Consider the following 22071-nt stretch of genomic DNA (forward strand, 5'->3'; position numbering starts at 1 on the left):
TTTTAATATTCTCTATTTTGTGTTTAAAAATGACTTAAGCTTAAAAAATTCCCTATGTTTACAAGGTACAATTTAAAAAGTAAGTCAATTCCCCACTAAGTAGCATTTAAAACTTGGAATGCATCTTTCCAGGCTACAAGCCAGGTAAATTTGAATTCTATGGAATCAGCAACAGCAGGATCAAAAACATCATGTATACATTCATTTCTCCTTAGATACAATGGTACTAAGCCGCTATAATACTTCATTAGTCATATTTTACTACTTCCCTGTGTGTACCAGTTTGCAAAATAAGACAAGTGCTAGCATATCATTAAACCAGTGTATGGCTTCTCAGGTGACTTTGAGCTGCAGAGGAGTTATTCATAGCATTCCTCTCTCCTTTGTCTACAACTCTCCCTTGTTAGGGCAGTACACCAGTACATTCTCTTTTGGCTTGGAGTACCAATCTTTACACTAAGTCTTGTGTCCTGGGGTGAATCCCTCTGACATCCCTGTATAGGCTACATGGACCCTGAGTCCAGTCATGCAGGGGTAGGGGGGTGCACATGCATTTGGGCAATGAAGAGGGGGTGGGGGGGTTAGAAGGCTCTACTTCTTCAGCCCACACACTGGCCAGTGCAACTGAGCTGCTGCAACTGGTGTCATAATCTGCTGCTAGGGAACTGAGCCTCAGAGTGATGTCTGAGGGACAATGACATCGGGGTCTATTCCTGACAGTGTTGCAGCTCATACACGCCCGTTGTTCACAGCTGTGACGAAACTCAGTGTAGCACTAATTTTGTCTAACCTCTTTCTTACAAGCATACTGGAGTTCAGTGACAATGGATCCTGTCCAAATTATCATAGAATCATAGAATATCAGGGTTGGAAGGGACCTCAGGAGGTCATCTAGTCCAATCCCCTGCTCAAAGCAGGACCAATCCCCAATTAAATCATCCCAGCCAGGGCTTTGTCAAGCCTGACCTTAAAAATATCTAAGGAAGGAGATTCCACCACCTCCCTAGGTAATGCATTCCAGTGTTTCACCACCCTCCTAGTGAAAAAGTTTTTCCTAATATCCAACCTAAACCTCCCCCACTGCAACTTGAGACCATTACTTCTTGTTCTGTCATCAGCTACCACTGAGAACAATCTAGATCCATCCTCTTTGGAACCCCCTTTCAGGTAGTTGAAAGCAGCTATCAAATCCCCCCTCATTCTTCTCTTCCGCAGACTAAACAATTGCAGATCCCTCAGCCTCTCCTCATAAGTCATGTGTTCCAGTCCCCTAATCATTTTTGTTGCCCTCCGCTGGACTCTTTCCAATTTTTCCACATCCTTCTTGTAGTGTGGGGCCCAAAACTGGACACACTACTCCAGATGAGGCCTAACCAATGTCGAATAGAGGGGAACGATCACGTCCCTCGATCTGCTGGCAATGCCCCTACATATACATCCCAAAATGCCATTGGCCTTCTTGGCAACAAGGGCACACTGTTGACTCATATCCAGCTTCTCGTCCACTTGTAACCCCTAGGTCCTTTTCTGCAGAACTGCTGCCGAACCATTCGGTCCCTAGTCTGTAGCGGTGCATGGGATTCTTCCGTCCTAAGTGCGGGGTTCTTCCGTCCTAAATGCAGGACTCTGCATTGAACATCATCAGATTTCTTTTGGCCCAATCCTCTAATTTGTCTAGGTCCCTCTGTATCCTATCCCTAACCCTCCAGCGTATCTACCTCTCCTCCCAGTTTAGTGTCATCTGCAAACTTGCTGAGGGTGCAATCCACACCATCCTCCAGATCATTTATGAAGATATTGAACAAAACTGGCCCAAGGACCGACCCTTGGGGCACTCCACTTGATACCGGCTGCCAACTAGACATGGAGCCATTGATCACTACCCGTTGAGCCCGACAATCTAGCCAACTTTCTATCCACCTTATAGTCCATTCATCCAGCCCAGACTTCTTTAACTTGCTGGCAAGAATACTGTGGGAGACCGTGTCAAAAGCTTTGATAAAGTCAAGGCACAACACATCTACCGCTTTCCCCTCATCTACAGAGCCAGTTATCTCGTCATAGAAGGCAATTAGATTAGTCAGGCATGACTTGCCCTTGGTGAATCCATGCTGACTGTTCCTGATAACTTTCCTCTCCTCTAAGTGCTTCAGAATTGATTCCTTGAGGACCTGCTCCATGATTTTTCCAGGGACTGAGGTGAGGCTGACTGGCCTGTAGTTCCCAGGATCCTCCTTCTTCCCTTTTTTAAAGATGGGCACTACATTAGCCTTTTTCCAGTCGTCCGGGACTTCCCCCAATCGCCATGAGTTTTCAAAGATAATGGCCAATGGCTCTGCAATCACATCCGCCAACTCCTTTAGCACTCTCGGATGCAGCGCATCCGGCCTCATGGACTTGTGCTCGTCCAGCTTTTCTAAATAGTCCCGAACCACTTGTTTCTCCACAGAGGGCTGGTCACCTCCTCCCCATGCTGTGCTGGCCAGTGCAGCAGTCTGGGAGCTGACCTTGTTCGTGAAGACAGATGCAAAAAAAGCATTGAGTACATTAGCTTTTTCCACATCCTCTGTCACTAGGTTGCCTCCCTCATTCAGTAAGGGGCCCACACTTTCCTTGACTTTCTTCTTGTTGCTAACATACCTGAAGAAACCCTTCTGGTTACTCTTAACATCTCTTGCTAGCTGCAACTCCAGGTGTGATTTGGCCTTCCTGATTTCACTCCTGCATGCCCGAGCAATATTTTTTTACTCTTCCCTGGTCATTTGTCTAATCTTCCACTTCTTGTAAGCTTCTTTTTTGTGTTTAAGATCAGCAAGGATTTCACTGTGAAGCCAAGCTGGTCGCCTGCCATATTTACTATTCTTTTTACACATCGGGATGGTTTATCCCTGTAACCTCAATAAGGATTCTTTAAAATACAGCCAGCTCTCCTGGACTCCTTTCCCCCTCATGGTATTCTCCCAGGGGATCCTGCCCATCAGTTCCCTGAGGGAGTCAGTCTGCTTTTCTGAAGTCCAGGGTCCGTATTCTGCTGCTCTCCTTTCTTCCCTGTGTCAGGATCCTGAACTCGACCATCTCATGGTCACTGCCTCCCAGGTTCCCATCCACTTTTGCTTCCCCTACTAATTCTTCCCGGTTTGTGAGCAGCAGGTCAAGAAAAGCTCCCCCCCTAGTTGGCTCCTCCAGTACTTGCACCAGGAAATTGTCCCCTACACTTTCCAAAAACTTCCTGGATTGTCTGTGCACCGCTGTATTGCTCTCCCAGCAGATATCAGGGTGATTGAAGTCTCCCATGAGAACCAGGGCCTGCGATCTAGTAACTTCCGTGAGTTGCCGGAAGAAAGCCTCGTCCACCTCATCCCCCTGGTCCGGTGGTCTATAGCAGACTCCCACCACGACTCCCACCACCCTTGTTGCTCACACTTCTAAACTTAATCCAGAGACTCTCAGGTTTTTCTGCCGTTTCATACTTGAGCTCTGAGCAGTCATACTGCTCCCTTACATACAGTGCAACTCTCCCACCTTTTGTGTATAGGCACTTGAGATAACTCGCTGATTATCCCTCTTTCTCAGTATGAGGCAGGAGCCCTGCCCTCTCATGCGCTCCTGCTCGTGCTTCATAGAATCATAGAATCATAGAATATCAGGGTTGGAAGGGACCTCAGGAGGTCATCTAGTCCAACCCCCTGCTCAAAGCAGGACCAATCCCCAATTAAATCATCCCAGCCAGGGCTTTGTCAAGCCTGACCTTAAAAACTTCTAAGGAAGGAGATTCTACCACCTCCCTAGGTAACGCATTCCAGTGTTTCACCACCCTCCTAGTGAAAAAGTTTTTCCTAATATCCAACCGAAATCTCCCCAACTGCAACTGAGACCATTACTCCTTGTCCTGTCATCTTCTACCACTGAGAATAGTCTAGAACCGTCCTCTTTGGAACCACCTCTCAGGTAGTTGAAAGCAGCTATCAAATCCCCCCTCATTCTTCTCTTCTGCAGACTAAACAATCCCAGTTCCCTCAGCCTCTCCTCATAAGTCATGTGTTCCAGTCCCCTAATCATTTTTGTTGCCCTTCGCTGGACTCTCTCCAATTTATCCACATCCTTCTTGTAGTGTGGGGCCCAAAACTGGACACAGTACTCCAGATGAGGCCTCACCAATGTTGAATAGAGGGGAACGATCACGTCCCTCGATCTGCTCGCTATGCCCCTACTTATACATCCCAAAATGCCATTGGCCTTCTTGGCAACAAGGGCACACTGCTGACTCATATCCAGCTTCTCGTCCACTGTAACCCCTAGGTCCTTTTCCGCAGAACTGCTGCCTAGCCATTCCTCCCGGTATCCCACTTCCCCACTTACCTCAGGGCTTTGGTCTCCTTCCCCCAGTGAACCTAGTTTAAAGCCCTCCTCACTAGGTTAGCCAGCCTGCTTGCGAAGATGCTCTTCCCTCTCTTCGTTAGGTGGAGCCCGTCTCTGCCTAGCACTCCTCCTTCTTGAAACACCATCCCATGGTCAAAGAATCCAAAGCCTTCTCTCTGACACCACCTGCGTAGCCATTCGTTGACTTCCACGATTCCTTAGCAAACGTCCTGTCACTACAAAACAGTGCAACATTTCAAGATTTATTTAGTAGTTGTTAGTGTAAATAGCTTTCCAAACAGCGATGTTGTCAAATATTTCTAAAAATAAACAAAATACATCCTATATTTTTCTCATTTGACTGTGAATGTTATGCCTAGTTTAGTATCAGTTCTGGGAATCTATCCAGCCTCACAGATCTCTCTCTCTATACTGCTATGTTGGTGACTTCCATTCATTTCACAGTAACTTTCCTTACTTAATCTTATTGTCTTTTATTTTCTTATTTGTGCCAGTCATGAAGTATGGACTCTTTCAACTGGTTGATATGTACCCATGTGGTCTTAAACTGTGTGTAGCACCTCCTTGAAGCAGATGTAGGTAAAACAGGCCTCACAGGTGCCTGGGGTTTGAGCCGATTGCGCCCTTCCTGGCTGGGTTGGGAACTTGTCCCACCACACCATACCTTTGCACTGTCCTTAGCATTCTCCAGGCAATTTTCTACCTAAGTTTCAAAGTCAACAGAAGGACCCAGGAAGTGAAATTTCTACATTCTCTTCCAACCATCTGTAAAATCTTTCTATATTGCACCAATCTGGGATATTTGATCCTTTGTTAGTGTACTTTCAGACAGTAAAAACTCTTTGCCCTCTACTTTAAACAAGAAACTCTGTGACATTATATGAAAGATATAATTTCAGACTACAAGGAGAATTAACTCTATATATTCACTCTGTCAAAACATTCACTGTGTGCTTTTTCCACAATGCAAGCAGAGGGAACAAAATAATGATAGATTAATTTTTGTAAGAGCCTAAATTCAGACTGATGTTCTTTGGCAATCAGGCCTATAACTGGAACCTTAGTGCAGATGATGTTCCAGTCCCATTATTTCTTGACTACAGGCCTGAACTGCTGCAGTACAATTTGCCTTCTTTTGACCACAGTTTTAGAAGCAATTTGTTAGACTGATGTTAGGCTAATGTGATCTAAAACCACACATTAAAATCCTAATCCAGAGAGAGCCTAGAATCCAATTTTTAATTAATTCATGTTAATTGGCAATCATTTAACTCAAGTTGAAACAGCAGCACAAACTCTAGTCTAGAAATACCCATCGGTCTTCTCTTGACTAGGAAAAAGGTCAAGTCTAGATATGGCTTCGGTAATGTGAGAGAGTGAAGACAAATGAACCTTAACCACTTTTTCTAATCAATACAAGGGCATAGTCAAAAGCTGGGTCTATCCAGAGACATCTTCCCTACAGAGCATGTGAAGATCATGTAGGAAGCCGATCCCAATATATTAAGTGCCTTTTAAAAACCCATAGAGTTTACCTCAACCAGCTATCACATAATATCACATAATATAAAATATTTTGTCTTCCCACATTAGGCTTGTAAAACAGGTTATTTAAAACATGTTCTAACAATGGGATAAAAAGCAAAAGCAAAACACAAATACACTTTTTATCTTAATCTAGATAAGGCCATAATCACCCAAGGTTCAGGGTCTGATGGAGAGATAAGGGACCTCTTGGTAGTTGTTACTGTAAAGGACTTCCTTCCTTTGTCTGTTATATATACACAGATATACAGTGCCAGTAGATGGTGCTCAAGAATATGTAGCTTAGTTCCCAAGTTTTGTAGGACCAGTAAAATGGCTTCCTCTTAGCAGCTCTTGATATCATCTCTTAACTGTAATTGCCCCCATCTGATGCCCCGGAGAGGAGGTACAAAGTGCAGAGGACCACCTCAAGGACCAGTTGAACTATGATGGCTGTGCTCCCTAGCTACATTAATACTAAATTGGTTAAAATCCAACCAATAAGGGCAGAGACACCCACAAGATTTACTTAGAGCTCATACAACTGTAATGATATTAGGAAAGATTAGTAGCACTTTTGTTCATGGACACATTGTGTTTCAGCAGTGTTCCAGGTGCTTAAACCAGTTCTTGAAAACACCAAAATTTTCTAATGTAAATGGGCCTGTAGATGTTTTTGCCTTTAAATTAAAAAAAAAAAAAGGCAAAAGAAGTTACCTGGAAACACATTGGAAAACAGAGGGAATGCAGTGTTACTGCAGCCCCTGGGCACCATTGTAAACCTAGATACAGACATTTTATGTGTATTTTATATACCAAGTGTATTAACTCTGATAGCCAATTAAAAAACATATTTTCCACTGCAGCTGCCATGCCATGACTAATACTTTCTTAAAGAAACATATTCTGCAATTCATTTCCAGGCTATATTGTCTTTAGCTGTCAAAGCTCAGTAATTTAATAAATTATTGGTTCCATTCTCACATTGACCCAGATGTTTGCTAGATTGTTTGCTCCTTTATGCTTCTCCCCCACCCAAAGTAATTATGTACAGGTTCAACTAATCAGAAAGAGTAACAAAACTCCACCAAGTAGAGTAGTCAAGGTAACAATGAAACTTCCATTCAGAATGGATTTTATGCTTTGAAGCAGCATTCCAATGCACTCAGTAATGCTTGTTGTAGAAATAATACATAAATGAAAGCCAAATATAGACAAAATAAACTAGACATATTTGAATATTTGCATTAACTATCACCTATTCCATGTTAGAAAAGAAAAAAAAAGAGTTGGGAATTATTTTGGATCAAACAGGTGTTTGGGTAGTTGGAATTAGACTGCCAGAACATCAAGATCCACTTTCATTTAGTCTGACATCCCAGCTCAATACGAGATGAACAAGCATGGTCAAATCTTGGCATCATCCCAACACTGGTTGATATGGTAACCAGGTAGAGAGATAACAGTGTGTGATGTGCTTGTTATATCTGCACTGTATTATTATTGCTATAGCATTGTGATTATTATAAATAGAAGCATTTATAAGGGAGTATTTCTTGACATGCGGGGGCATAAACCAAAAAATGGAAGATGTGAGATGTTGCCTGTTGGATGACACCCCATGAATGTGGAAACAAACAAATGAAATGGGTGCTAGGATCCAGAAGGAGGAAAGGAAGAGAAGGAATGGAGAAACTTGTGCCCTTCCTACTTCTGTTGCTCCATTCCCACACTGCTTTTGCTCTTGCTCCAGAACTATTGCAGTACTCTGCCTGCACCATACTCTATTAATGAGAAGGGCAGCATTTCAGGTTGCCATGGTGTTGATGGCCACTAGATCATTACATCAGATCATTAATGATTTGTTGCATTCCAATAGCACCTCAGGATCCATTTGTGCTAGACATTGTTCATACACAGTGAGAGACAGTCTCCAGTTCAAGGAGATTACATTCTAAACGGACAAGACAAAGGCATGGAGAAAGGAAGTTCTGTTGTGTCCATTTCACAGACAGGGAACTGCGGCACAGAGAGATTAAGTGACTTGCCCAATGGTACACAGGAAGTCTGCGACAGAGCAGAGAACTGAACCAGAATATCCTGAGTCCAGTCCTGTGCCTTAACCATAATCTCACCCTTCCTCACTTACCTTGCAGCAGCACTTTCTGTGGTAGCAGAGCACAATGCAGGTGGTGGGAGGAAAAAAACATCACAGTGGTACATATGTAGGTGGCATTTTTTTTTGCCTGAACAGATCCTTGGGCCCAGAATTCTGATGACAGACCAAGTGAGCCATCTACTCAGTCTGAGCTCAGTGATGATAATGGTGAATATGAGCCCGAAGAGAACAAAGAAAACTTTGGAACAATTCAAAGGAATTTCACAGATCAAATAATTTCCCAAGGAAAATCTCTTAAAAATACATTAAAGCCAGTTTCCCTTCCTAACCTGAATTGTTTATATCTTATAGTATGCAAGAAATAATAAGCATCAAGTGTACATGTCTTCTTGCCTGTACAGATCTCAGAGGGTTAGACACATTAGTAATTCTTTCTAACCACGTCATGCTCAGCCTAGATAGTTCTTCTTCCTCTTCCTTTCCCTCTCCCCCATTTTCTCGAGGGAGTGATAAACCAAACTTTTCACACATCTATATAAAGGCCAGGGCTCACGTAGCATCTTTTTGTTGCTGGTAGAGTTTCTCTCAACTGTTCTCTAGCGGTATAGAGTGAGCATAATGAATTATCCAGTCTGCTGGAAAGACTCTGATTAACAGCTTTAAATGTTTCTGCTGATTTGCTTAAGTCACATACTCCAGATTTTTAGACCTTTCCCCAAGTTAGTCAATCACAAAAATATTTATAGTTCTAAAAGAGCTATGTATGGTATAAAAACAAACCAGCCCATTTGAAGAGATGACCCCTGATCCAGTCCTATACTTTCCAATGTCCTGGCACTATATTGGACACCCTGCTCCCTGCCAGCTGTTTCTCTCTCAGCAGCCAACTACATCCCTTTGCCAAGCTGAGCATAGCTCGATAAGCAGAAAACAGGTCGCGGAGCAGGGGTATGCTAGGCAGTTGAGAGAAGAGCAGCCTATACTTGGAGAAGAGAGTAGGGTTAGTTCTGCATTGGAGAAAGGGAGATGGAGAGACCAGAAGGAGGAACAAGTTACAGGATAGGGAGAGAATAGAAGTCAACATGGGATCAGGGGTAGAAAGGTGAGAAGGAAAAGCCAAGGGGGGGCACAGAAGTATGTGGACAAAGGGAGCATAGAAAGATTCCTGGAGAGGGTGGAGAGCATAGCAGGAGGCATGAGGACTGTACCAGAAACAAAGGATGGGGGAATAGCAGGAGCCATCTGGTGCCATTTCAGGAAGATAGGGAGCAGCATGTTCTCCTAGGGAAAATTTTCAAATAAGCCTGGTGTCTGCTGAAAGGCCGCATATACACTCTGGTGAAATTTAGATTATTTGTTGCTGCTCTTTCCTCTCCATTTTCTTAGAATAAAGTAATCTACAATTTCCTACATGCACACAGGACCCTTTAAATGCTAGGCATTTAGCAGACCCCACGTGATTTGGAGACATGTTCCTGGCAAAAATTCTTTGCACATTAGCCCTCATGGATTCCCTGGGAAGTAGCTGCAAAACGAGCTGTGGGCCACCATTTTTATTACATTAGCATAACTCCACTGTCTTCAAGGGCATTGTCCCTGACTTACACGGCTGTTACAGGAAAATCAGCACCACTGGTTTTTATTCAAGGAAGTTTGCCCACCCTCATTGCCACCCCCACTCCCACACCTCCATTAGTGAAGGCATATGTTCTACCAGTTGAAAGAAAAAGCTTTATCTCTAAAGGAGCAGATTAGAGATCTAAAGACAGAGTCCATGTAATTGAATCTGCAGATCGGTCTTGTTGAAGGATGGAATTAGAACCCAATATATCTCCCATCAAAGTCACTGCAAAACTTTCTGTGAAGGTCAATGAGAGATGGATTGGGTAGTTCGTAGAGGAGCTGTGCTGGAATCAAAAGTTCTGTTTTGTAGGAAATGCTGTGATTCTGATATTTGTTTTTGTCACAGATCAGAACAAAAACAAAGATTTTCTAAGGCGCCTGGGAAAATAATCATTTCAGGTCAATTAAAACATTTTGTTTTGATTTTGATTGTTTTATTTTATATTACATTACAATTTATATTTGCAGTGCTGTTGTAGCTGTGTTGGATATGAGAGTGACAAGGTATGTGATCTAATTTCTTTTATTGGACCAACTTCTGTTGGTGAGGGAGACAAGCTTTCGAGCGACACAGACTCCTTCTTCAGGTCTAGGAAAGGTAATCACTGTGTCCACACCTAATTACAAGGCAGAACAGATTGTTAAAACTAAGGAGTTAACACATGTTGCAAGAGACCATTGAAGATGAAATGGGCCCACTGGACCTTGAATGGTCTCTTGCAACATGTGTTAACTCCTTAAGCTTAACAATCTGTTCCACCTGGTATTTAGCTGTCGCATTCTGATAATAATTTATAATATACTATAAAATAAAATAAAATTTCTGAATGAAAAGTCAGAACATTTCATTCCAATAAGATGAAAATGCTTAAGTTTGGGTTTTTTATATTGAAATTTCATCAAAAACCAACACGTTCCCATGGAATGCTCCATTTTGATTAATCTGTGTTAAAAAACAAACCATGAATATTGTTATTTTTCCATCATTTGTGGAAACTCTAACCCTAAAAAGAAATGTTTTTACTTTATTCTCTTTTGTTAAAGTTATCCCTTCTCCCCACAAAAGAATATGGGGAACTGGCTGTCTATATTTTCTACTGAAAATACTGAAAGTGAGAAAAAAAACCTCAGCATCACTTTTTCAATTTCAGTCACTAATTTTAGTAAGCGAATCAGTTTGCAATTTTTCCAAAATGAGAAAATTGCAATTGGACATTCCCTAATATTACAGCTGGTTGAACATTTTCTGTCAACACTGTTTTTCAGGAGAAAATTGTGCTTTCAACTAAACTACATTTTTCACTAAATGTCTGCTTCTGCTGCAGAAAATTTTGATATTTCATCAGAAAAAAAACCAAACAAAAAAACCACACACGAAAGCTCAAAAAACATTTTTACCCCCAAACCAGAAACATTTGGATTCAAAACTGTACTGCGGTGTCTCATGGGAACTGTAGTTTGGATGCTCTATGCTCCCATTCTCCTCTACTTGTTGGGCTTTCTGTCTGGACTACATTTTCCATGAAGCACCATGCCTAGGAATTCCTATGTTACAGCCCCTCACCTCACCAAGAGCGGAGGAAGAGGTGCATCATGAGAGATGGCTAGAGAGCCAGGTATGTAGAAGAGAATGAGAGCATAAGGCACCAGAACTACAACTCCCATGAGACATTGCAGAACCATTTTGAATAAAAATATCTACTCTTGGATAAAATATTTTTAATATGTATTTTACTAAAATGTCAAAATTTTCCCAGGGAAAAGTTATCTTCTGACCAACTCTACATAGTATATATGAAAAAATGCATGTATGAGTGGCCCCAGGGCTTGTCTGTAAAGAAGTATGCATTGTACAACTCCCACAGATCTGAGTTGAGGCATAAAACACTGCTGGGCAGCTATCTACAAATGATAGACGAGTATGAATGTAAGAGCAATGTCCAAAATTTTAAGGACAGTTATCTTGCAAAATAAGCTAATTTATTAATACTACCACTCCACCACCTGGAAATCATATAATATCTTTAGAAATCTCAATATATTTGGCAAACATTAAAGAATTAAGCCTCAAGACACTGCTGTGAGGAAAGAATCTCCAGTTCACAAATAGGGAAATGAAGAGAGAGAGATTAAATGATTTACCCAAAGGCACATAGGGACGAGAATGTCAATCTCCTGACTCCCAATCCACTTCCTTAACCTCAAGACAATCCTTCCTCTTTAAAACCAAATGCCAATTTGGTGTAACTTTAAATTTAAATAAAGAAAGGAGCAGTATCACCTGGTAATAATTGGAGGGACCTGCGATATGCTATCACCTTCTTCCAGACTCTAATACATCGGCTATCCCTGAATTGGCAGCAACTCTCAGCACCGTGCTCAAACAATATTATTAGGCACCTGAAATATGCTAAAGGGACTAAATCACTTTTTTTTTTCCTAGGCCCAGATCTTGACCTGCCAATTCCTCAGTGCAAAATTCAGCCAGAGATGTGAGAGTTGGCTGGTTTCATGATGCAGAAACACCATTGGTGGCTCAAGGACAGAACCCTTTTCATGTAAGTACTATGTGGTTCCACCAACTCCTACCCCTACCCCAGGGATGCAATCTTGGCTCCCTTGGGCTCTGGAAAAGGAAGTTGAGAGGCTCTGTGTACATGCAATGGAAGGTGGGGTAAATTTTCCAGTCAGTGACAACCTTAAAGCAAGCACCTGCCTCAGGGCATTCCTGTAGATCTCCAGAACACACCTGTTAGCTGGGAAATAAAATGGGGCCCTACTGGGTCAAAGATCTCCCCTTCTTGCAATCAGAAAGGAGAGAGGAAAAAGACCTTCACCTAATCCCTCAAAAGGAAGATTAAACAGGAGTGAAACCTAAAGTTTCCAGGGCACTAGACTTCCAATTTGGGATTATGGCTTGGTTAGAGATTTACATGGTTACCTCAACTTTTTAGGTATCACTTGTAGGTATAGGGGGATAGTTTATTTCTATAACCCTTCAGTCCTCAGCATAGCACTCTGCTGGGTGCCAAAAAATGGCAGATGAACAGCGTACAAGTCACATGCAGTTTACTCTGGGAAGCTTTTTATTAACATATCCCTGTCCCCAGAGGTGATCTCCAGCCTCAACTATTTGCTATAGCTATGAAGTGCTGAAGTAAGGGTAGCCATTAGTAGTAGTTTATTACTCTTCTTGTATTTTAATCTCAGCAAAAAATAAGTAATTCAATGAAGAAATGTTGTTTCAGCCAAAAAATAAAATCCCCCACCCCCGCCAGTTTAATTTTGATCCTGTAATTTGCTGAAATGAAAATTACACTCCCCCATAAGAGAGAGCGGCTTTTACCCCCCCAGTGATAGCTTGTTTATTTTTCTACAGCTAGAAATAAATAAATAAAATTAAATGAAAAGTAACAGAGTCAATAAAAAGCCCAAGCAGTGCATTGCATCCAAGCATAGAGGAAAGGAGAAATACCAAGTGGGCCTAGTCCATCTTGTTGGTGATACAGTGTAACAATCCACTTGGGGGAGCTACTGGGTTATTCATTGCCCAATGGATAATGGAATGTCAAGTAATTAATTAAGGGGAAGTAGCTTGCTTGCAACCTGGCTTACACTGGAAATTAGCCCTGATTCCAGCAATCTGTGGCCTCCTTCTGATATAGCTGCACAGGTACATATCCCAAGTGTGGACCAGGGAAGTTACTCTTTGCTCCAATGGAGTTTACCCAGGTTTGGGGATAAGCTCAGCTGATGCAAATTGTGGCTTTCCTTGTCTGGAGAACATTTGGAATTCACAGTGGTGCATATTGTGATGCTCCCAGGCGTACCCTGAGGCACATCGCTACCACCTGTCCATAGCTTGCGGAAGCCTTGTCTGTGCCTGCCAGGGGTCAGCTCCCTGACATCACCAGCCACATGCAACACAAGCACCCGCCTCTCAGCCTATGCAGACTCCACCATCCCTTTGTAGGTTAGCTATAGATACACTCTAACACCCTAGACCTCCGAGCATTTCTGTGGTGTCCAGCCCCAATCTTACTCCCAGAATTACCAGATCCTCTGTTCCTAAATGAACAGTACACCAAAGCTTATGAGTTATGCACTGGATCACTCACACCTCCACTTAACACAAAGCTCTTAGATGTGTTTGTAGAGAAAACAAGCATAGATTCATTTTACAAAGAACAGGGGTTCACATGATAGCAAACAAATATTGAAAATAAAGGGTTACATATAAAATAAAATCATAACACACATTCTAGAGCTAAACATAACTAATAAGATCCCCTCTCCTCTAATAAGCCATTGCTTACCCAAAGTCCTTCTCACAGCGTTTTTCAACCAGGATATCTGAGATCCTCCTCTCGTAAGACCAAACCCACTGTCAGTATGTCTCCACAGACAGAGGATGCCAGGGCATCTCTGTGTACCTCGAGCTATATTAGACCAGCCATTTGTTCTTTGCTGGTAAACAGCTTCCCCCTCATCACTGTTCCCATCTTCCTGTTAATTTCTTCACCTTAAATCCCCACAGTCATGTTTGACTCTGTATGCAAATATACTGCCATTGTGAGACACACAATATATGCAATGCTGTGGCCACTTCACCTTGAATGGTCACTTGAAATGTGTGTTAACTCCTTATGCTAAACAATTTGTTGCACCTCATATTTAGCTGTGACACTGAATACATTTCCTAGACCTGACCAACAGCTCTGTGTAGCTCAGAAGCTTGTGTCTCTCTCTCCAACAGAAGTTGGTCCAATAAAAAGTATTACCTCACCCACAATATACAATAGTCAGCCAGGAAAATAAGTGTCTCCCACCTCGTGTCTGGTGGAACCTATCTTAAGGCATTGCCCTTAACGTCAAGGCATTAAGAACATATTTTCCAAATTCTGCAAACACTTAAGCATGTGCATAACTCTACTCACAAGAATACTCCAATTTAAGTTAAGATCAATAGAACTATTCAATGGGTGAGTGGGTAAGGTTTGGTGTTGACATACGTATGTGGGTTTGTATGTGTAGATCCATCTATTTCCGATTTCTGTGTGTGTGTGTGTGTGTGTGTGTGTGTGTGCGCGCGCGCGTACTCCTGGCTCACCATGAGCATTTTGACAGGAAGTACCAAGCAGTAATAACAACAACAACAACACAAGTGTGTGTGTGTGAGATACATATACACACATACACACACATTCCACACAGAAATCAGAAATAGATACATAAAATTTATCTTTGTGTACATATGTATATATTCTATTTTCCCTCCCCCCCATTTTGTCCCTCTACATTTGTTTTCCACTCTGCTTGCTCTGTGCCCTCTCTTCACCATAATTTTTCAGCTGCTCTCCCCCTCAACCCAAGTCTTACCTGTATTTAAAGCAAAGCCAATAACATTTGAGTCCAAATCTTTGAACCTCTGATGTGTGAGTGAACTCGTAATTAGGCAACAATGAGTTCACCTTTTCTTCCCCTAGTTTCTCCCACTGCCTTTATAACAGTGATGGGCCACATACTTCCCCTCTTCCTCACTCTGGAGGTGAGTCAAGGTCTGGCCAATGTGGCCTTAATTCATGGAAGGAGTAAGAGGGTCCCTGATACCTCATATTTCCCTAAAGACTAAAGAAGTCCCTTTGTACCGCACTGGGTGGTTTAGTCTATGCAGGATTTTAGGGATTATAGCCAGCCAGAGTGGGAGCATCCTGGAATTAGCTAGTCAATGTTCCATGTTCTACTTTTGAACTCCGAGGATTTTGCACCAAAGTGGAGCTGCTCGGTGGAATCAGAGAGGGCAGGGAGAGCAGGAGAACATGGCTCCCTAATTTGTTCTTAGACTCAGCATAGACTTCAAAGATCACTTTGCCCCCCTACATGAACTGAGGACACATTTTTCAGAAAGGGAAAATGAGGTCAGAAAGCATTGCAGACAAGCTGCCTCTTCTTGCCATTTCCTGGAGACTGACAGAGTGGGAAGTGGATTTCCTGACAAATCTTTTGGTTCTTCATGATCAGCTGGCCATATCTCATCCTCCTCCATATCGCCGCACACCCAAAGGCCAAGGGGGTAATGCAGCGGGTTGTGTGTGGCAGCAGTTCTACACTTGACATTTCCTTTCCACAGAAAAAAATGTGGAAGGGAAATGTCAAAACTTAATTTGGCCATACCCTCAGGTCCCTATTTCTGCAGCAAGTCTGTTGTTCACAGGAAAAGAGAGAAATGCAGTATTTGGTACTATATAGTAGCTCACATTTCATCCTCGCTTAGGATATTTTATATAGTCCATTAAACATTTCCAGTTTTGTTCTGGGCCACTGCAGCAACAAAAAGCCGTCTATTACATCACTTCCTTTCTTTTGTGGACTTAACTATTACCTCTATCAAGAAAGCATTCAGCAGTAAAACAAGGTAAAGAGAAAACAGTCTCAATTACTTAAAACTGACAGACTTGAAAGGCTGCCCACAGTTAGGGCTACAGTGGAATCCTTTTATAAGAAGGATCAGTTTCGGCAACCCCAATCTAAGTGACCACTACATCCAGATCTACAGAGCAGTGAAATTCTTAAATCATGCATACAAAGAGAACCTCTGTCATGCAGGGACAGCCTGAGTTCTATTATCCATTTTAATGCCATTGCAGAACAATCTGGTCAATCTTATTACTGGCTCTAAATAGCACTCCCCACAAGATAGAGCTATAGCAGACAAAATGCATTCAGGGTAGGTTGACCAGATGTCCCGATTTTACAGGGACAGTCCCGATTTTGGGGTCTTTTTCTTTTATAGGCTCCTATTACCCCCCACACACCTCTTCCTGATTTTTCATGTTTGCTGTCTGGTCACCCTAATTCACAGAGATGTTAAATGCTCATCTATAAAGTTTCTGTAAGGTTAAACTGTGTATTTTTGTCTCGTAAAAAGAACCATGTGCACTTACTGCAATGCATAAATATTAATTACTTGCAGACAGTAAGGCATCAAGCTAAAAAACAATTTCAGGGTCATGCATTAAGGAGGCACCCTAGTTGAAGCCATGTTCAAGTTTTCCCTTTTAATGTAGGAGGTAGATACACTATTCAAACATACATTATTCTTAAACGTAGTCTTTCAAGCCAGAGGACAAGCATTAATTTTCAAAGCCTTCTTGGTAAAGGTCTAAAATAAGTGTTTATATATATATATATATATGTGTGTGTGTGTGTTTGCACAACTTGGCCATAATTTGCATATACATGCATATAATCACCCACTTATTCCAGCCTAGGTTGTTTTTTTGGAAGTGGGGAAGGGTGCATACCACAGGCTTCCTTTTAGCTAGAAATACCTATGCTTTAAAGTGAATCATACTTGGAACAATAAAGAAAATAACAGTAGTTTAAAAGGCAAGAAAGTAAAGATGTTGTGACCCTAAACAGAGTTTGCAAACCAATCTCACTCCAGAACTCATCAATCCCTAACTGTGCACTAAAATCTTATCTTTTAGTAAACAGCATTGTAGTATAAAGTACTAAGTTGGATAACTCTGTGCAGGGGAGTGTTGGGGCTTCCATCATGAGTATAGGAACTATCTGTGGTCAGTTGTATTTTGCAACAGAGTACTGATATTTGTCATTTTGACGTACAGTATGTTGCTTCTGAACCTTAATCAGCATCTTCACATCTTGGTATGTAGTAATGATGTGACTGGTGGGGAAAAAAGCCCATTCCAGTCTACCAATATATTTTGATAAAAAAGACTTTAATAAAAGAAAACAATAGGCTTGATCAGGGCCACCCTTATGGGGCCCTACAGAATATTATTAAAGTGGTGCCCCTATGCTCCACTGAAGCACAGCCACCACCCCTGCCCGCGGACCCCCAGAACCCTCCCCATTGCTGACACACACTCCGAGCTTCATATGCAGCAAACACTGCAGCAGTTGCTCAAGGCAGGCTTTGAGCTGTCACATGGGGGCTGCATCTTGCCAGAGCCCACAGCCCTCCTGCAGCCCCTCACCACTCCTGGCTCACCATGAGCATTTTGACAGGAAGTACCAAGCAGTAATAACAACAACAATAATACGAGTGTGTGTGTGTGTGTGTGTGTGTGTGTGTGACAGAGAGCCAGTGCATATGAGAGAGACTGTGTGTTGGCGGACTGTGTGACAGTGTGTGTGTTGGGGAGTGTGAGACTGTGTGTGTGTGTGTGTGTGTGTGTGTGTGTGTGAGAGAGAGAGAGAGAGACACAATCTGTATTGGGGGACTGTTACTTGTGAGAGGCAGAGTGTATGTGGGTGTGAGAGCCAGTCTGTGTGTGAGAGAGACTGTATGTGTGTTAGGGAAGTGTAAGAGACACTGTCACTTTAAGTCCCCCCCTCCTTCACACCCCCTCTCCCCTGCTGACTCACGTGGAAGTTTCACTCCTCCTGTCTTGGCCCCAGCCCCCACCAGAGACCAAGCGGCCCAGGCAGGCAGCGTCCAGGGAGAGACTCCGCTCTGGGTGGCAGTAGGCCATGCCGCCCCGCCACGCCACCAGTGGCCAGCCGCGCCGCTCTGGGCTCCCCAGGGCTGGGGCGGCAGAGCTGGAGGCTGGAGCCCTCAGGTGGCCGGCTGAGGAGTGCAGGAGGGAGGGGTAGGGGCTGGGGCTGGGGAGAAGCCCGCCGGCTCAGCACAGGGGAGGGGCTGGAGAAGAGAGGATTCCACCCATGGCCAGCAAGGGGAATGGTGCCCCAAATTTTCTGGTGCCCTAGGCAGCCACATATGCTGCGTATGCCTAGGGATGGCCCTGGGCTTGATTCTCCACAGCCTTGCACATAGTGTTTACAGAACTGTAAATGACTGCACACACAAATCAGAATGGGGGTGTTTAATATGCACTTTGCACAGCTGTAAATGAAGGTGCAGAGCTGTGGAGAATCAAGACCAGTAGTCCAAAAGATTCTTAGATAATAGTACAGTTAGTCTGCATTTGTGATTTCCTTCAACTTTGTTTCAGCTGCACATTTGGCATAGTAATTACTTAAGAGCTGCATGGCTCACAACAGACTGACTGGCAACCCTCCCACGAAGTGTCTTGTCTTTCAAATATAATGCAACTTTCAACCCCGTTTTCTTGGGGGCACGCCAAAAACCAGGCAATTACTGCTATTGTTCACATTTGACTGAGGCTGAAATAAAAGGGAAAAAATGAAAAGGGAATGATTTGATATACATTTTTTTTCAAAAATCAGGTATTGCACTGATTAAGAGATAAATGGCAAAATAAATTTCAAATAGTAGCAAAGGGAAATCCATACAGTGCATATAATCAGTATCAATGATATTCCTCGCGCTGCTTTTGTTCAAATTAGGCATCAGTTCAGAAAAGTATCCCTCTTGAGGACTTCACTTAAATACATGCCTAAAGTTAAGAATGTGCTTAAATTGTGTTCTGAATAGGAATGTATTGAAGCACATACTTAAGTCATTTCCTGTCTCAGAGCCTTACAATATATTCCTCTCAGGGCAGAGACCTGAGGCCATACTCTCCTCTCATGTATACTAACTGGAGTAAATCCTGAGAGTGGCTACTCTGGATTTGTAACAGGCATACAATTTGACCCCTGCTCTTGTTACAGTCTTTAAAGCACTAGGGGTACTTATGACAAGAAATACAAGTGTATCCAGTATTACTGTTATTTATTATTTAGTTTGGGGCAGTTATTAAGATGGGCTAGCTCAGTGGTCCCCAAACTGTCGGTCACTCCTAAGGTTGCCAACTTTCTAATTGCAGAAAACTGAACACCCTTGCCCTGCCCTTTCCCTGAGGTCCCACCCCTTCTCTGAGGCCCCACCTCCATTCACTCCATCCTCCCCTCCCTCTGTCGCTTGCTCTCCCCTGCCCTCGCTCACTCGCTCATTTTCACTGGGCTCAGGCATGGGGTTGGGGTGTGGGAGGGGTGAAGGCTCTAGGGTGGGGTGGGGATGAGGGGCTTTTCGGTGCAGGAGGGGGCTCTGGGCTGGGGCAAGGGCACAGGAAAGGGTTCCGGGTGTGGGCCCTGCGCAACACTGACCTCAGGCGGCTCCCAGGAAGTGGCAACATGTCCCTCCGGCGCCTAGGTGGAGGGGCGGCCAGAGGGGCTCCGTGTGCTGCCCCCCTCTGCAGTTGCCACCCCTGCAGTTCGCAGTGGCCAATGATCCACAGCTGTGGCCCTGCCTGTGGCCCCTGCCTCCTGGGTGTGGGGCTGTGGGGTGGACCATGTAAGGGGGGGTGCAACTGAAAAAGTTTGGGGACCACTGTTCCTTTCCTAACTAATGGGGAGACATGGTCCCTGCTCTGACATGTTTACAATCTACCAGCTCTCTCTTTTTGGCACTCTGATTTTCTGCTAAGAAGTTATGGTGTAAGGGGAGAATTTTCATGTGTTGAAGGACATTCTCCTTTACAGATCACCTATAAAATCTGAAATGGGCATATAAACCTATCTCCAAACCTCTCCACCACACGCCACAACACCTTCACCAAGTAATGCATCACTCATCCATCTAAGAGTAAGATACATAGTAACTTCAGTAGTTCTCTTCAATTCCTGTTAACAGCACTGTACATTGATATACCAAATAAGCAGCACTTTCTCAGGCTTGCCCTAGCCAGCTCCTGCATAGAGGAGGCACAATCTACCTCCCCTTTGTCCCTTTACCAGTCCTAATCTGGCCCAAAATTGTATTGTCTTGCACTGCACAGAAAGCTGTACAGTGTAAGGTCATGAAATTCACTCCCTCCCTGAATATGGAGGAAGATATGCACAGCTTTTGGCCCCCCAGTTATGAATTGCACAAACTGGGTTTTAGGAAACAAAACAAGTTTATTAGCTACAAAGGATAAATTTTAAGTGATTATAAGGGATAGCAAACAGACCAAGCAGATTATTGAGTAAATGAAACGAAACACACAAACTACGCTAATACACTAAATTAACTGGTTAATAATAGCAAATTCTCACCCTAAATGTTGTTTTATGCAGGTTGCAGAGTTTCTTGAAGGTAAATTGCACTGCTTGCAGATTAAATCTCCAGGTATTCCTTTCACACACTAGACCTTTCTCACCTGGGCTCAGCCCCTGCCCCCCAGCTTAGTTCCTTTGTTTCTTCCAGTGTTCCTTCTTGAGTAGAGAGGCAGTGGAGAAGAACCTTGATTACCTCACTTTCCTGCCTTAAATAGGATTTATATATGGTGGGAAGCCTTTGTCTCTCAGTGTGATTTTCTCCTAGCGCCCAGTGGAAAAATACGAGAAGTCCAAGATGGAATCCAGTGTCAGGTGACATGATCACATGACCCTGCAGTGTCAAAGCAACATCCCCAGAAGTTTCTCAGGAAGGTGGGAGATTAACATCTTCAGAGTTCTATTGTTTTCCCAAATGGCCCATCCAGGCTGATTGCCTACTGTCTGCTGGGTGTTCCCCAAATGTAAACACAGTTGCAATTGTTACATAGTCAATATTCCTAACTTCAGATACAGAAATGATACATGCATACAAATAGGATAATCACATTCAGTAAATCACAACCTTTCCAATGATACCTCACATGACCCATCTTGCATAAATCATACCTTAGTTATGCCATATTCATATCATAAGCATATCTTTATGAAGAATATGGGGGCGTAGTGTCACACATATCTCCTGCTTCCTATTATAATAGGAAGGATTTTTTAAAAAGCCAAAGTCTATGGTGTTGTTTTAGGGATTAAGAGATAAAGATTAAGAGATAAGAGATATCCTGCCCTCGGGTATGAGAACCCAGTTCCCAATGAGTTTTATGGAATAGCTGAGGTAGAATTTAGCTTTTAGGTTTTTATTTCTTTAATAATCTCTCTTGTTTGCAACTTTAAAAAATCTGCATGTCAGGGTCATCCTTTGTACATGTTTCTAGCCATTACTCAGCCACCAAGCTGGTGCTACTCAAAGTTTTGTGGCTAATGAGGCTTAGAAAGAACTCTAAACTATTAATTGGATAGCAAATGCCTAGCTTTCTGCCCAAACCTACTCTGCCTCTCTCTATTCCTGTAAAAAGCTTACAATGCCTTCAGAGAAGAGTAAAACTGTTGCCATTTTAGTTTGGCAAGCAAACTAAAAACAAAATAGCAAGAGTCCTAATGCAGTAACAAGTCCTAGTATTACTCCTGCTTCAAAGAACTACTTACAATGTCCAGATTGGCAGGGGCGTTCTCTAGCCACTGTCATCCAACTCAAAGCTGCAGGTTCACAAACAGGAGCTGCTCCTGCTGCAACAATAAATATGGAAGCAACAATAAAGCTTCATCCACCTGTCTTTTGCATATGTTATTCGAAACTGAGCTCTTAAAGAATTCCATCTTAAGGACGGAAAACAGTTTTTGTGCCCCATATGGGAACAAGACTGCCTATGGCTTATCAACTGGCCATGACTGTGTCTTTC

General features: G+C 43.0%; 1 long non-coding RNA gene across 1 annotated transcript in view; it reads right to left on the reverse strand.

Annotated features, from left to right (window-relative positions):
* Positions 1–4451: 4451 nt before the first annotated feature.
* Positions 4452–22071, reverse strand: part of LOC141987063 (uncharacterized) — a 46879-nt gene continuing 29259 nt past the window's right edge. Inside the window, exon 3 of the long non-coding RNA XR_012639433.1 lies at positions 4452–4595. This is a non-coding gene — a long non-coding RNA (uncharacterized LOC141987063). The remainder of the gene's footprint in view (positions 4596–22071) is intronic.

Source organism: Natator depressus, chromosome 5, assembly GCF_965152275.1.
Source record: "Natator depressus isolate rNatDep1 chromosome 5, rNatDep2.hap1, whole genome shotgun sequence".
Taxonomy (NCBI): domain Eukaryota; kingdom Metazoa; phylum Chordata; order Testudines; family Cheloniidae; genus Natator; species Natator depressus.